This window comes from Nycticebus coucang, chromosome 13 (assembly GCF_027406575.1).
Source record: "Nycticebus coucang isolate mNycCou1 chromosome 13, mNycCou1.pri, whole genome shotgun sequence".
NCBI lineage: Eukaryota > Metazoa > Chordata > Mammalia > Primates > Lorisidae > Nycticebus > Nycticebus coucang.
In genome coordinates, this window is record NC_069792.1 from 75,517,161 (window position 1) to 75,534,119 (window position 16,959).

Here is a 16,959-nt window from a genome sequence, read left to right on the forward strand (position 1 = left end):
GTGATTTAATTGAAAAAGAATCACAGAAAATGATTTATTTGCACACACGCATTTACATATTCAAATACCTACGTGTAGACCCGTACTCGGGTTTTTATGATTCGTTAAATGGATTTCACCCGTGGACTGGGCAGGGGTGGGGTGGGGAGGAAAATCCGTGTCATTTTCTCAAATAGTTCTCCCCTTCATCCTCCCAACCTCCTTTCACAGCTGGTGTGTGCTGCAGTTAAACTACTTTATCTGTAGAAGTTATCCAGAACAGACCCATTTGTCTTAATTCTGGATCGGTCCCAAATATGTAAATGAGAGGTTTCTTTCAAAACGAAAAATGTATGTATCTATACATCTAGATGTATTGGCAGACCCCTACACCACGCAAGGGTTAAGACAGTGCAAGAGAAGGGCTCTTGCGCCATCTACTGGCCATCTTCTAACCACCCGCTTCTCGTCCGTATACACTACGTAAAGGCACCCTGTTTCTCTCATCCCCTGCTGTAGGGGGGCTGCCTCTCAAGACCAGCGTGTTGTGCTCCTGTGCGTCAATTTCTTAATATTTTCCAGCCCAGTCCTGGCCCAAATGTTCCAACTAAGAAATTCGTTCTTTAGACTCACAGACTGGTGATCTGACCTTTGTAGGAATTCGGTCCCATCTCAGGAGAGGGGAGGGCTGCAGCGCTAGTTCTAAAATAGGTAGTGGCTGCTGCCTGTGGCTTCATGTGCATATCTAAAGCTATCGTGGGTATGAACATCTACCTGTCCGAGGGCTTCGTGAAGAGGGATGCGCAACTTCAGTTTACAGCTTTCCACTTCCTGTCCCGTGCACCACACAATTACACTGGCCAGCTTTTGTCCCTGGGCTCGCGCTGGAGCTGCCGGCTCCAAGGAGCAAGGCAGTTGCATCTGGGTGGGTGGGTGGGTTCTGCTCGGGGAAGTGGGCACAGCACGAGCGTCCGTAGGCTTGAGTGGCGAGTGGGTTCAATCTGCAGGCGTAGGAAGGATACTGAGTTCTCCAGGCAGGTTGCATTGTGTGTGGGTCTGTGATTCTTCCAGCGTGTGTGTGTGTGTGTGTGTGTGCGCGCGCGCACGCGTGTGTGAGGTGCTCAAAGTAAGAGATGGAAGGTGTGATTTCCTTTGCGTGGGTGTTTTCCCATGTGTGTTTTTTGCAATACGTATGCGTTTGCATGCGTGCGTGTGTTAGAGAGGGCTTTCTTTTCTGGGTAGGGAGCTGTAGCAAAAGGCAAAAACTATAGACACCCAATTGACCTCATTAAATGCAGAGAGGCTCCTTCAGAACTGTGGGGGCAGAATATTGTTCTCTCCCGTCAGTGACCACTTTTATTGTCTGCATATGCAGATTTCGGAGAGGAATGGGCTCCAAGGTCGGGACTAGACCGCCATTGGGATGATCAACATTGAAAACGTCATTAGCCTGCTCAGCAGCTTTGGCAGTGGCTGTGGCATTGATTTCAGTCGAGATACCAGTCTGCTGTTGCTGCTGCCTCTGCTTTTTCTGGACTGGATAACACTTTAGATGCAAACAGGTCCTTGGACTTAATGAGGACACTCAATAACCCCCCCCATACCAAGAGTGCAGGGGTCAGTTGCCTGAACTGAAGTTACAAAGGAAACAAAATCTTGTTTTTTTGCAATCTATTTGAACACATGACTGTATCCAGACAGGAAGACTTCAAGCCAAAAAATTAATAAATAAATAACTTCATTTCTCAAAAGTCATGTGTATTTGAATAAACTTTGGGGACCACAATGAAAACTACTGAGATACCAACTTGTGATACTTATTTTCAAACTGACTGCTAATCCTATCATCCAATTATCTTTCTCTAAATGGATCCTGCCAGTCATTTCAATGTGAAGTTGTTACAACATTTACCTAGTAACTCATAAAACATCAAACCATACAGTATAGTCTCTAGTTTCTATAGCTCACATTAAATCACAAGCCATTTTTCATCTCTATCTTCCAGATTCTGTGATAAGATGGGAAAGCCTATTCTCCAGACAGAAAAAGTTAAGACATGAGAAAATGAAGTGGTTTATCCAGTGTAACCATCAGGAGCATGGGCATTTCCTCCAATGCAGTTAGTGCTAGATCATACCAGTCTTTACTGTTAAACAATCTCTTCTCTTCAAGGAAACATTTCCAAAGGTATAAAAGTATCAGCCAAAATCACAATGAGAAACCCTATAGTCCTTCCAGAAGGAAAAACAGTATCTTTGCTTGGGAGAATGAGGTTACCTGTGATAACTGATTAGTAGGAAAGCAAAACAATTGTTCAATAGATTTGTTTGGGACTCTTCAAAAGAGAATATAGAAAAATAGCTAAAATTATAGCAAACATTAAGTGCTTACTGTATTCTAGGCAGGCTCTGTTCTATGTGCACATATCTCATTCAGGCCTCACTACAACTTCTGAGACAAGCACTGCAGTTATCCCAATATATAGAAGAAAAATGGACATATAAAGAAGTTAACTATCTTGCCTTGCCTACTTATGGAAATATGAACCTATGGTTTCTGCTTTCTGAGTTAATATAGTTGCCTACTGAACTGTACTGTACCCTATGCTACCTCTCAAAGATATTTATTTTAAAATAGTCTAGTAATAAAATAATTTTAACAGTACATTTCTTACATAAATATAAAAAGGCAAGAATTCATCATTTATAAGTGATCAAATTGTAAAATGTATGTGTACACACACAAAGAAAATCCTCACATCATACTATTGACCTTCTCATATGCAGGTCAGGGAAAACAGTGACTTTCCCAGGATAATCAAGACAACCACAGGGTTTATGGACCATTAAGGGATTTTAAAAACAGGTTAGATCTCAACTGAAAGCACCAGATTGTTACTTCTCTTCAGCTCTTCCTCCAAGTACTTATGGAATATAATTGGATCTTAAACAGGGCCCAGTTTGGGCTAAAAAGAGAAAAAAGAAAACCACCCCTTCTTCCAAAATTGTTCAACAACAAACAAGCCCCTCAACATTTATCTACTCTGGTTTAGCATCATAGGAGCAATACCAAAGAGAAATGAAAATCATTAAAACACAAAGAGTACATCTAGAAAAGACCACACAAAAAGTTGGGAAGGGAGCGATTTTTAATAAGTGAAAAAAGTATCTTCACAGTCCTGAAAGTCCCCCCATCTATGGGGAAAATGAAAAATAATGTACCTTTATTTATAAACTATTCAAAGGTTTACAAAAATTTATAAAGAAAATTACAAAATATTTACAAAATATTCTCTACCTGTTGCCCACCTCCTTATCAAATTTTGTAATGAATATTTTGTAAATGACAAAATTTAGCTATGATTTCCTATTTTCCCTATACCTGGCAACATCGTGAGTGACTTTTAGGACTCGCTGTGTAATACTTCTGACTTAGAAAGTACTTAGAAAGTACTTTTATTAATTTACATATAGATATACAAGTTTATATGAGGATTATTGTTTGAGTCTGTCCTGAATGTCCACTGACTATAGATATATATTTTTTAATAAAAGGTTCCAATTGAAACCTGTGGTCTATAGAGGCTGGGAACCAGAGTAAGATAAAAATGTTAATGATTTACAAACAACCAAGCAGCCATTTCCTTGCTCATCTTCAGTGTTTCTATATAAATAGAATTCACTGCCAGGAGAGTAAGGCCCAAAGAACTCATTTTTCTATAACTGTCCATTCTCGGATCAGTCATGCAGCCATCTCTCTCTAACTACAGGGAGATAAAACATTTGAATTTAAATGTGAAATATAGAAAAATGAGGGAATTCAAATTTGAATCTATGCATTTACTTGATTTGTAACAGTTCCTATTTGGTTGTAGGAAAAGAAAGGTAAGAGACTTAATATTCATGATAAAATAACTTTTCTTTAAAAATTCATATTTAAGAAGATAAATGATCAGGCAGATAAAAGTACCTGTTCTTCCTGCTGTTAGTCTGGAAACATAGTTGAGAGGTGGAGACCAGATTCTTGGAAGAGTCGCTAACTGTACATACCTTCCTTGGACCGCATTACCCTCATGTCTTGACTCCTGTTACAATTTCATTAATACTGAGGTTTAACAGGCACTTCAGTCTTTTCAAGCTTTTGACACATGTAGCAAGTCAGAGACAGAAGTTTCCATGCCACATATGAGTAGTAATACTGCAATTTAAATAGCAAGGAAATGAGAAGCCTAAGATAGTTTCTATTGCTCTGTGAATACAAAAAACATACTTTGATGACAAAAACACTTATTTCTGACATGAGCTACAAATCTAACAATTTGGTACATTTGCACTTAAATATTCTTAATTGCTGCCTTCTTAGACAATTTAATATATGCATAGTTTGATATGAACTATATATGAGCTGTGTTTCCTAAAAGCAGGGAACCATGGTGAATAGAGTGTGTGGGAGGAGAGAGAGGGGATTTCAGTCACTATCTTGAAAGAAAGAGGTAAGAATAGAGAATTTCTTTGAAGACCTCTTTCTCTTGAGTGTGTGTCACTCTCTTGCTTACCTAGAGCCAGTATCACTTAACTTCTCTTTGCCCGGAATGATAAAAACAAAAAGTTATACAAAAAGTAGCTTGGCTAAATAATCAGGATAATCCAGATCTTAGTGTTTCTTCAATAACAAAATTGTGAGGCCAGACTTGGTGGCTCACACTTGTAATCTTAGCATTCTGGGAGGCCAAGGCTGGAGGATCTCTTGAGCTCCAGAGTTCAAGACCAGTCTGAGCATGAGTGAGACCTGGTCTCAACTCAAATTTAAAACAAATTTAGCAGGCATTGTGCAGTGCCTGAAGTCCCAGCTACTCAGGAGGCGGAGGCAGGAGACACACTGGCGCCTAGGAGTTTGAGGGTGCTCTGAGTTAGGCTGATGTCATGGCACTCTAGCCCAGGTGACAGAGCAAGCAAACAAACAAAAATGAAAACTCAAAATGCAAAGTTATTTTGATGACATTATGTGAATAAACCTCAAGGCCCAGTGTGATAGCTCATTAACTCTACTACACCAAACAGCATGTAATATCAGTTTCAAATGCATTTAGAAATACACAAATATTTAGAGAACATAAATTAAAAAGTTGACGTTATAGTATATATAATCTATCAAAATTACTATGAAAATGTAGTATGGATTTAATTTCATAAATTGGCTATCTGCCAATTAGTCCCTTATTATTTTAAAGACATTTAGTTATCTGAAGTTATCATCCCCATGGTCTCTGCTGATCTTTAAAATTGATTATAATTTCTTGCGATAAACACATATTTTGAAGTATTTCCAAGATAATAAACCATTAATACATTGAATTTTGTTATTGTTTAGTCTATCATAAATTAAGTAGTATGTCAAAGGCCTTTTTTATAATTCGATTATTCATTCAATTAAGAATCAATTTTTGAAATTTTTAACTGAGAAATCTAAACATACGTGGTAGACAATTTTACAACTTGAAATTCAATTCCACAAGGGTATGAGCATTTTTTAAAAATTATATTTGATCATAATTGAGAAGCTCCAACATAGCAAAGCACAGCCTATAGGTAAAAGGCAAGTATATTTCTCTTGTCCTTGGAATATTTTTCATGTGATAGTAAACTGCTTTGCTGGTGAGAAAGCAGAATTCATTAATTATTTTGTATGAAAACATTTAATTGTGAGATTGGTTTTCCTAAATGTTTATAAATTATTAAATAAAAGGAACCATTGAAAGTATCATTTCTGGATGCTTTAGAAATTCAAAGACCATGGGGCGGCGCCTGTGGCTCAGTGAGTAGAGCGCCAACCCCATATGCCGAGGGTGGCGGGTTCGGACCCAGCCCCGGCCAAACTGCAACAGAAAAATATCCAGGCGTTGTGGCGCACGCCTGTAGTCCCAGCTGCTTGGGAGGCTGAGGCAAGAGAATCGCGTAAGCCCAAGAGTTAGAGGTTGCTGTGAGCCGTGTGATGCCACAGCACTCTACTGGAGGGCGGTACCGTGAGACTCTGTCTCTACAAAAAAAAAAAAAAAAGAGAAATTCAAAGACCAGAAATCATATATGTTTGTATGTATACTAGTATTCAAACTCAAACCACATTAAGACTACAAGTATTTATTACTCCATAATTTACTCTAATTTTCCATATCTCGAATGATCACTAACAACTCTGTTATTTCATTGTTTTTTTGAATTTATCTTAAAATTAATTTCTCAGAATAAGAGCAAAGGAAACCAAACAAAATAGAATATTTTTTTCAGCTACAAAGATTAAAATGACCTTGACTAAGAATGATTATTTTGGCCATGAAAAGAAAGAAAATCAATGCTGCTGATTTGGGTTTGACTGCACATTATCCCTTTGTAAGTACAAATATCTGTCCCATTGGGCACTCATCAATTTCATCTCTACTCTTTGTACAGCTAGTATCATTTTTATGTGTGTGTTCTTTCACTTATTTAAGCTCCTATTGCAAGGAAACAAGAACAGGAATCACGTATTACTGTGTCTTCAAGGAGTTCACAACGTAGTAGAAGAGATAGAACACATTCTCAAGTTACTATAGTGAGTGTCACTATATTTACTATGTATAACCATTTTAAGGAAGATGCTTGTAAAATACCAAGATGACGGGAGATTATTGTTAGCTGAGGAATTGGGAAAAACTTCATGGAAAATAATAACATTTGAGCCGTTCTAGAATCATACAAGGATGCTTAACAGGAAAACACTTAGTTGGGGGTCCTTTATTTTATGAATAAAGTTAGGAAAGCCACGTGCATATTTTAGATTTAGTCAATTAGGCTGTTACACTTTTACAAAAGATATAAGGATATGGCTAAAAGAGGTAAAATTAGCCAGGGAGTAGTGGGAATTTGGAGACAATGAGAGTCTTCTCCAGTATTCCCTACTTCTTTTAGTACATAGACTACAATGATTGGTCAACTCACATAAACCTATAAACCTCCGGTGTACATTTTTAAACAACTCAATCAATGGATTGTTTCACTGAATGAGCAAATCAATGTGTTGTTTGGTATTTTGTATGCAGTGATCTATCAAAAGAATCAATTTAACCCTTCAAGTTGATTGAAGTCATCAGGAATTTTATTATAAACATACTTAATTATGGAAAATAATTATTATAAATGAGTAGTTTGATTTAGAATATTTTCCTCCGGGTATTGACATTGACATATCCTAACGTGATATTAGGAACACATGTTATATTTACAAATTCATCCTGAATTTATTTATCTGGTATGTGTACACGGACATCAATCTGAATTTTGGGAAATTTCATATATCTGGTGTAGGTTAGAATGAACCAAATATTTATTTAGTGTATGATATAAGATCTTTACATAGCTACAATACCACAGCCTCTCTTAGGGGGTTAAGCTATCTAGCAACTCCAATGTGAAATCACTCAGTTTGACTATTTTAATTTTTTAGAGTGTGCTTCTTCTAAGATAAAAAGACTCTTGATCTTTAATTTTCTCAATTTTTTAAATCTTTTTCTAAATAAAAAATAAGGCAGTGGACATGCAACAAAGCAATCAACAGCAATCACCAAACAACAAACAAAACGTACCTTTCTTGGTTAGGAAACTTACACTCTCAGTGGTGACAAGAGAACAAGGATAAAGTATTGTACGAACACAAAGTCATCTTTTCCACAGGAGATACAATAAAATAAATGTCTTTCTGGGTTTGGGTCAGCATGCAGTAATGCTCTTAAAACTAAAAAAATAAATTGAATCAAAATGCCTTTAGGACAATAAATAGTCACTTTTTAGAAAACTCTGACAATAGACATATAATACTTATATGCCTTTCTTGCACCTTAATTTTTTTTACCTGTGAAATGGAAATAACCGTTTACCTCACACAGTTTTTATTAATGCTTTGAAATGATATGAGAGTGTAAGTTACCTTATAACCCTACTACTTCATATCATTTTCAGTTATTTCTAGTGTGTTAAAGAAAAGGGTGGGTCTTCTAAAATATATTTTAGATTTAGTGGGTCTTCCAAAAATATATTTCTAAGTCCTAAACCCTGGATATTGTGAACATGACTTTGTTTTTAAAAAGTGTCAAGTATGTGGAGGTGATGATTGTATTAATTATCTTGACTTCATCATTCTTCAGTGTTTGCATGTATCAAAATATCACCTTGCTTATTGCAAATAGATACAATTAGTATTTGTTAATTAATAATAAACAATTTTTTAAAAGAGTCTTTGCAGGCAGACTCCATCTTTGCCCTGCCCAGAAGAGTCTCTGTCCCTTTCATTAAACCTGGCCTGAACCTTTCTGCACCCCCCCAAAAAAAGTCTTTGCAGATGTAACTACTGTAAGGATGTTGAGATTGGATCATCCTGGATTTAAGATACATACAGTATCCTTATATAGGAAGGACGCGGATAAGAAAGCGATGGGAAACAAGAAGCCACGGAAGAAAAGCTGATGTGAAAAAGGAAGTAGAAATTGAAGTGGCGAGTCTGTAAGCCAAGGAATGCGGAACATGGTTGGCAATCAATAGAAACTAGGAGAAAAATAGGCAACTGATTTGCCCCCATCACCTCCAGACAAAATCAGGCCCCCATCTTGATTTCAATCTGTGAGAAAACAAATTGGTGTTGTTTTAAGGCACCATGTTTCAGGTAATTTTTTATGATTGCACTGGGAAAATAATGCAATACCTGAGGCTGCCAAAGACCCTGATTTTATGAATGTACATTAAATCTACAAGATTTAAATTTAACGACATAGACTCACCCTACCCCCCGGAAGTCTGTTTTCTATTCCTACCCAGAATAGAAGCATTCTTCACAGGAACATGTGGAGGTCTCCATACATTTTCTTTTATATTCTTTTTTCCAAGACTTATATGTACTCTTACCGAATCACCTTTTCTAGGAAGGGTTTTACATAATCCGTGTCTGGTCTAGCACTGCCAGGCCCCAGTTGGAGCCTCAGCTGTGTCCATTTTGTTCCCTTCCTTATGCCTCAAACTCAGCAGAGCTAAAATTGCATTCATTTTCATCCAGTTACATCTGCCTCCCTCAATTTGGTTCTTCTCATCAAACTCTATAATCACTGCCCTTATTTTCCCAACTTGTCAGAGTCAAAACCTTCTTTTTATACCTCATTCGTTCTTAACTTTGTCTTACAGTCAAATACCAACATCTGAAAGAGTATCCTTTGTGGTACACTTCACTGTGTCCCCTCCCTTGTATCCATCCGACTACCACCACCTGGCCCCAGGGAGTGGGTATCGCACACAGGTGCTGTTGATCCCAAGGACTTCCTGCTACCTTGACTGTCCTCAGGCTCACCTACCATTTCTGCTTCATTCTGTAATCCTCTGAGTGGAATAATTTCATCGTGGCTCTTCTCTTTGCCTTCCTCATTTCCAGTTATCATTATTTTTAGGTTAAATTTGTGATCTCAAATCTCAGAGTTAAGGTCTTTACTGGGTGTGTCCTCCATCCAGTGAGTCTATTCTGATAAAGGCAACCCTGAATACGTATTTCTCCATTGGAGCCCTAGTTGAGTAGCGCTTCTTTGACCTTCAATACTTGGTTATCATCTATAAGTCTGTCCAAATCCCACCTCAACGCTGAATTCAAGTCTGATTTTTCCAGGTTTGTGGTAGTTGTCTATTCCAATGAGTTTTAAGTGCACTTTTTAAAAAGTCTGTATATTATCTTGTAACATTTATACTACTTTTCGTTGCCGTTTACAGTTAATACCTTTATAAATAAATGGAATATCCTAGAGTCCATTTAAAAATTTATCTACAAAATATCCAAAATAAACTCTTTTAATACTATCTATATTTACTCAGTGTATATTTGTTGAGTGCCTAGGATACTGCATTTTAACAAAGTAACTCTTTGGGTTTACTCTTTATTTAACTGATGCAAACATTGTCGTGTATACGTATTTGCTTATCGAACACAGGGAGGAGAAGAGATTGAGAGAGCAAGAGACCAAAAGAGAGAATCGACATAGAACAGAAAAAGCAGTGGAAGGAAAGAAGGTTTGTGTCCACTAACATTAATTATAATAAAAGGTTTGATAACGAATGCCAGAAAGCCTACTCTCAGATTTCTTCCTTGGCTCTGAGACACTCCAATTTCACATGCAGAAGCAGTTCTGTCTAACTGTTTGGCAGATTGTTTGAGCTGGAATTAAATGCGCACAGCTGGTACCATCTGCTGCAAATTCTTTAATTCTTGTTATCTCTTAAACAGCTTTTGGTTTTGTCTTATTCATAATTCATTTATGGAGGAAGCGGAGGACCCATTGGGGTCTTAATATTGTTTAATGGACGCATTTCTGCTTCTCAGGGTGTTACAGCATAGTAGACTCTGGTTTAATAATATTGGCTAAGTGTCTTCCAAGCTATACAATGACCGGACTGGTCTCTGAATTAAAATCAAGGTCAATTTTGAGCAGTCGTTTATAATAGCTTCTTGAAATTATTATTGTGATAAAAATAATCTTTCAAATATTTCTCCCTGTGTTTACTAACTTTCTGCTTAATTTATTTTCCTAATTATTTAGTGGTTAAAGTCTAGAACTTTTGTATCATAATTTTGTATCCAGGAGCCAAAGCCAGAAACCTTAGCTTTGATTTTTCTCTTTTCCTCATTTTCTTCTGCTGCTTTTTTGACACCTTCCAAATTCTCAATACTTGATTTTTCTCTTTTCCTCACCTCCTTCTTCTATTTTCCTGACATCTTCCAAATGATTGTCTTCATATGAAACTCATTATCACCCCCTTTGTTCTTACCCTCAACCCTTTACATCTCCAGGTAAATTCAATGCACCCTCAGGGAATGATCTAATTACCCTCTTCCTTTAAATTCTTCAATGTTTTTATACTTCCCTCAAAATATATTTGAAAAACATGTGTGTTGCTACCGGATATGACTGTTTCCTTTCTCTGACATGTATCCCCTCACTTCTGCTTTCACTTTGCCTGGAAAAATCCAGAACAGTCTTGAAAGCAAAATTTAGGCAATTGTTTTTTTTCATTTTGTAGACCTTATTTTGTATTTTTTTTTAACATGATCAAAATGACCTTTATTCCTGCAAGAATTTGTGCTTAATCCCATTGGAGCAATTATAATAATGGATTGTCATTTTTATCTGTTCAGTCTTTGTATTAATATTTGAGGTACTAATAGGCAGAGTGTCTTTTTTTCTCCAAAACTGCACATACTAATATAGTGCTCTGTAATATGAGACATTTGATAAATGAATTATTGAATGAATGAAACACTACCTCTGCAGTCAAATTGGCTGCAAAGAATTCATTTTATAGTGCGTACAGATCTCCTAGAAAATGCAGGCAAAACTTATTTTTTATCTTGTAATACACACGTGCATACACATTAAAATCACTTTTTTCTCATTTTATTATGAAATTATTCACCAGTAATTTGACTCTAATCAATTAAAGGTCTTAAGCACCTTTAATCAATGGAAATAGGGCAGCCAAGGCAGCTACTTGGGCTGCTTATACCTAAATCTAGTTTAGTATTGACTGAACGCCTGCTGATTAGTTTCTTCACTTGCTACTTTATACAGAGGTGAACAGCTGGCTTTTGCTTTAGTCTGACATAGCCCATTACATGGGAAGCTTGCTTGGGTAAACCAGAAGGAGCATTATAACTTTCCTGGAAAACTGACCCATGTGGAAACAGACCCATAGTCTGACATATATCTGATCTGGCATGGATAACACATATTATGTTTGAGAAACCTTGCATGAGTGCAGGGAAAAGAAAAAAAAAATAAGGAAGCTTGGTGCAGGTAATAAATTGTGTAAGTTTCTATTCAGAATGTTCAAAAAGACAGAACATATGAAAAGAAAGTATGTTGGCAAATATAGCAAGTTTTCTCATACTCGAGAAGTCATGTTGAAACCCTTCTTATTTGTAGTGTGGTGAGATGCCTACTGGTTATTCTGTGAAACATTAGGCAGAGAGGTTATGACAGTGTCACTGTTTTCTGGCAGATCATAATTTGGCTTTAGTTGAATTGCAAGAGTGTTGTTAATAGATTTTTTTTTAATTTTTTCATTTATTTGCGAATGTTCATCATAAATTTGTTTAATGTAAAACAAACAAATCTTTGACAAGGGCTTAACAGGATTTTCAACATCTGTGCAGATAAATGTAATTTATTCCTTAAGAAGAAAGAGCAGTTTAGAGCATGCCATGAAAGCTGGTTACAACCCCAGGTTTGTTTAAAGTGTGTGTTTTAAGGCAACATAATAATGCTCTCAAATCACTATATTTCACTCACAAAATCTGCATGATGAATTTAATGCTAAAATAGACATATTTCCTCTGGTCTTCTCACTTTCTTCATCACTTCATCTTCTTGTTTCTCTGTTTTGTGTAATGATACTTACTATACAGTTGAAAACCCACTTTTTGGATCTGACATGCGTTCCTTAAAAGAAAAATCAGCAGGCAGATGTTTCACAAACCTTCTTAGGTACAAAAAAGTACAAATTATTTATCTAATCTTTTGAAAGAACTGAGCAACGTATATAACTAAAAGTTGTTTGCATTACATTGTTAGTAATATTTCCAAAATCACCTATTCAACATTATAGAAGTTACTATATTTTGTGAGCACAGGAGAAAATATTTTACTAAATACATTTTTGGTGCAGATCAACCTTTAACTTCCTGGAAGATAGGTTTATCATTAATTGATTGATGTTTTGCTTTAGACCGATATTCTTTCTGAAAGTAGCAATTGTAGTTTTTGAGCCATAAATGGGTAAAATTTTAAGATTTGGCTGTTCAGGAAAATGATCTCAGTAGTTTATAACCGGACATCCAATTCACATCCCAAGTCTACCAAATCAAAAGGAATGGGAGCAGGTTTAAAACTCTCCTTTTAGCCACTATTTGAAAAGAACACTGAATTTCACATGAGTCAGTATTCCGGAAAAGGTATGATACACCCTCAGTTTTACCCAACCAAGCTTCCAATATCATGGGCTATTTAATGAATGGAAAAAAACAGTGTAAAAAAAAAAAAAAGCATGAAATCCAAGGAAAACATACGTGCTGTTATAATATAATTAACTATGTAATATAGATTAAAAAGCTCATTTTTTTTTCTCGATCCAAAAATTGGAACCTTGACATGCTGTCATAATATCTGAAAATTATACTAATCAGCCAACACATGCAGAGACCCTGGGCAGGCTAGGGCAGGGAGAATACACTCTGTTAAATTGCTGATAAGTAAATTAATCTACTGTTCAAATAAACAGTTTGAATCAATTATTTGGCTATACTTAGATAACCTGCATGCAGAGAAATCCTGAAATTAGCAATCAGTCTTCATACACATAACACAGCTAAATATTTCATGCACCTGTAAATTCTTATTTCCTTTTTCCGTTTTCAAGCAAATCAGTTCTTACTTCAGGAGTGGTGTGCACTCAAAATAATTTACACTGGATTTTACATCAATGGGAAACATTTTAGTATATTAGTTGATTAGAAAATTACTGACTGTGAACATTAAAAGTGTACTAAATTCTCAATATCAAATTTGAATGTTACATAGTTGGATAGCTCTATCAATCACTAATGTTTCAGAGGTCACGGGTGCAACTTTGATATGACATTTTACCTTTTTGTGTATGTGTCAGTTGAATGATACGACGGCTTTTTTTTAAATGTCATTACTCTCAGAAAAAAGTTTAATTGAATCACAGAATTTCCCAAATACCTGAGGGTATACATCTTTAAGTATCAATAGAAATTTTCCTGAAGTGCAGCCCCTATTTTATGTACTTAAAATTATTCTGAGAATTCAAAGAGCAGGCATTTATGTCAATTTCTGTAGGGTCAATCATGGATCTCTGTATAGGACTCTCGTGATTGGGTTGTCAAAAACTCTCTAGTTTCGACTCAAATCTTACAGCTTAGAGATTTCTGACTTGCTTCTTTTTCACTCTCACTTTGTACCTGGTTCTACATAAATTTATAAGGCTTTATTCAGAAAGTCCTTTGTTCTTGACTATATATGACACTCATCTAACCAATGTGCATTTTGAGAGATTCATGTTAAGTATTCATGTATTTTTTTTTTTCTGTGCCTGGCTTATCTCACTTAACATAACGTCCTCCGGGTTCATCCATGTTGCTGCAAATAACAGAATTTCCTTCTTTTTAAAAGCTGAATAGTGTGCCACTTTATATCTATGTCACCTTTTGAACCTATGCAGCCCTTGATGGAGACTTCGATTATTTTAATATCTTGATTATTAGGAATAATGCAGTAATGAACATGGGAGTGGACACACACATGCATGTTTGGGTGTGTGTATGCATGTCGATATTAAATGAATACAAATTGATTTGATTTATATCATTTTTATATCATATTTATATCATTTTTATTATTTTTATAATTCACCTTTCCTGGCATTTCTTCTCATTTCTGTTTCGTCAAGTCATCTGCTGCAGATCTCCCTGGAGCAGTTTATCTCTCACTTTCTCATATGTTTATTTCGTCATGGAAAAGCTTGGAAACCTCACAGCTAAATTCTGTAGTATGTACTCAATGTAATACGTAGTAGGGTCTTGGGAGAAAAGAAGAATCACAACTACAAATAAAGTATGTGAGTTTGAATTTGTGCGATTTAGAATATTTATTTAATTGCTCATATTTTAGGCTCACTTCCTGGCTCACATGTCTGTAAAAAATAAAAAGACATTGGCGCAAGCGGCTAAGTTGCCAGCCACATACACCTGAGCTGGCGGGTTCGAATCCAGCCCAGGGCCCGCCAAACAACAATGACAGCTGTAACCAAAAAGTAGCTGGGCGTTGTGGCGGGCGCTTGTAGTCCCAGCTACTTGGGAGGCAGAGGCAGGAGACTTGCTTAAGCCCAGGAGTTGGAGGTTGCTGTGAGCTGTGATGCAACAGCACTCTACCCAGGGTGACAGCTTGAGGCTCTGTCTCAAAAAAAAAAAAAAAAAAGACATTGTTAACATGAACTTGAGAATGGTGGGATAATTTATGATCTTATATTTGTTATATATACCAAATCTCTTAGATTAACTCTCTTACTGAAGTTCATAAAAACATGGTTAGTGGACACCAAAACCAAGTTTAATTGTTACCCTGGCCAGATGTTTTTTCTTCAGTGTCCGTATGTTTTGCTATGAAGACTTGCACTTGAGATCATTTTGATGGGATTGTCTTTGGGCATCTGTGGAGAAAACCTGAAGGGCCAGGGAGTTTTTGTCCCACTTTCTTCTGGGGTGGCCCATTGCCTATGTTTTTGCTATTATGGGAGCATAAAAACCCAACCCCTTTGTGTCAAGATGGACTAACTTTGATGTGTGGTTTGAATTCTAGTTTTTCTCAAGGGATTAGGCTGAATCTGAGACTTCACCTGAAATTGCAACCTTGCTTAGCTTTTTTCCTTTCTTTGCTGTACCTTGCCAAGCCATACTGGAGCCAGAGGCAAAAGGAAAATTGTGTATCCATATATATACTTGTCAAAATATCCTCCCATACTAGAAGAAGTTAATAGAGGCTTTACAATAAAAAATAACAGTACATAAAGTCCTATGTTGTTCAGTCTCTTTTCATGTCATTGTCATCTGTCAGAAACCTACTTGGCAGGCTGGCTGGAAGCCTCGGGCTGATTGTTGCTCTGTTGCACAGAGTTATAAAACAAAGAACAGCCTATTTTTATTTTTGATATTAACATTTTGTTCATTGTGGCTTTTTGGATTAATATTTATTTATGTAAAATGTGGCATTATTATGTAATTTATCTTGATGACTGAGTTTGTGGTTTCCCTTTATATTTTGCACTTGAGGCCAATTCCTTTCTTGCCCCACCCTAATCCAGACTCCTTAAACGTGCTTGCCAAACTTTCTTTGATGATTTGTACTGGGAACACTTCCATCATAAAACACTGGGATTAAAATCTTTCTCAGTGTCTGTCCCGTAAGAACTTGGTTTAAAATAGTGAATAAGCAAAATTTTGATGAAGTCATAGATTGTATTACTTCTATGACAATATGCTTTGTCTTGTAGTTTGGTTCATTTTGTGCTGTGATGACAGAATACCCCACTCTGGGCAATTTTTAAAAAGCAGAAATTTGTTTCTCACAGTTCTGGAGGCTGGGAAGTCTAAGATCAAGGGGCCAAGAGATTCAGTGTTTTTGAAGATGGTGCCTTATTGCTGGGTCCCCTGGATAGGAGGAATGCTACGTCCCCAGAAGGTGGAGAAGCCACACCAACCATGATCTTTGTGCAGTGATATCGTAGAAACACATTTTATTAGGCACCTTATGATGCTGTTGCATTAGAGATAAAGTTCCCAAGAAGTGTATTTCGGGGAACATATCTTGTTGAATAATTCTTCTGCTATTGAATGTTGCCTTAAATTTATGTATCTATTAAGTCATATAAGAAATCAATTCAGCCTTTTGTCCAATTTGCATAAATTGTATTTTGCTTTTACATAAAACTCAGGTCTTACATTTTTGTCTCCAGAAATACTATTAGTTATGTATAGTTGAATACATTATTGTTTTACACCCTATCCGCCCCATGTATAGTTTATACTTTCAAAGCAATCATCTCATTATAAGTAAACACTTGCTGTTCTAAACTCTTAACAACCACAGGAAATATTAGAAACAAACATTTGCTGTTAGTCAAATTGGGACATTTTATTTCAATGTAAAAACCAAGGTACATTAAAAGGGAAAAAATCATTTTCAGAAATTAGATAATACCAACCCATGAAGATAATACAGTTTAGATTTGTGTCATTAAATAAGAACAAATACACCTGCTGTATTTGGAGAAATTTGAGATCTGTTTCAGGAACTATGTCTATTCATATAATGAGTTTGATGGAATAAAGTAAAATACGTTTAA

At 36.3% G+C, this 16,959-nt stretch overlaps 1 pseudogene; it reads right to left on the reverse strand.

Moving 5' to 3' along the window:
- Positions 1-1,267: 1,267 nt before the first annotated feature.
- The window catches only part of LOC128563424 (pre-mRNA-splicing factor RBM22-like), a 72,024-nt pseudogene continuing 56,332 nt past the window's right edge, over positions 1,268-16,959 (reverse strand).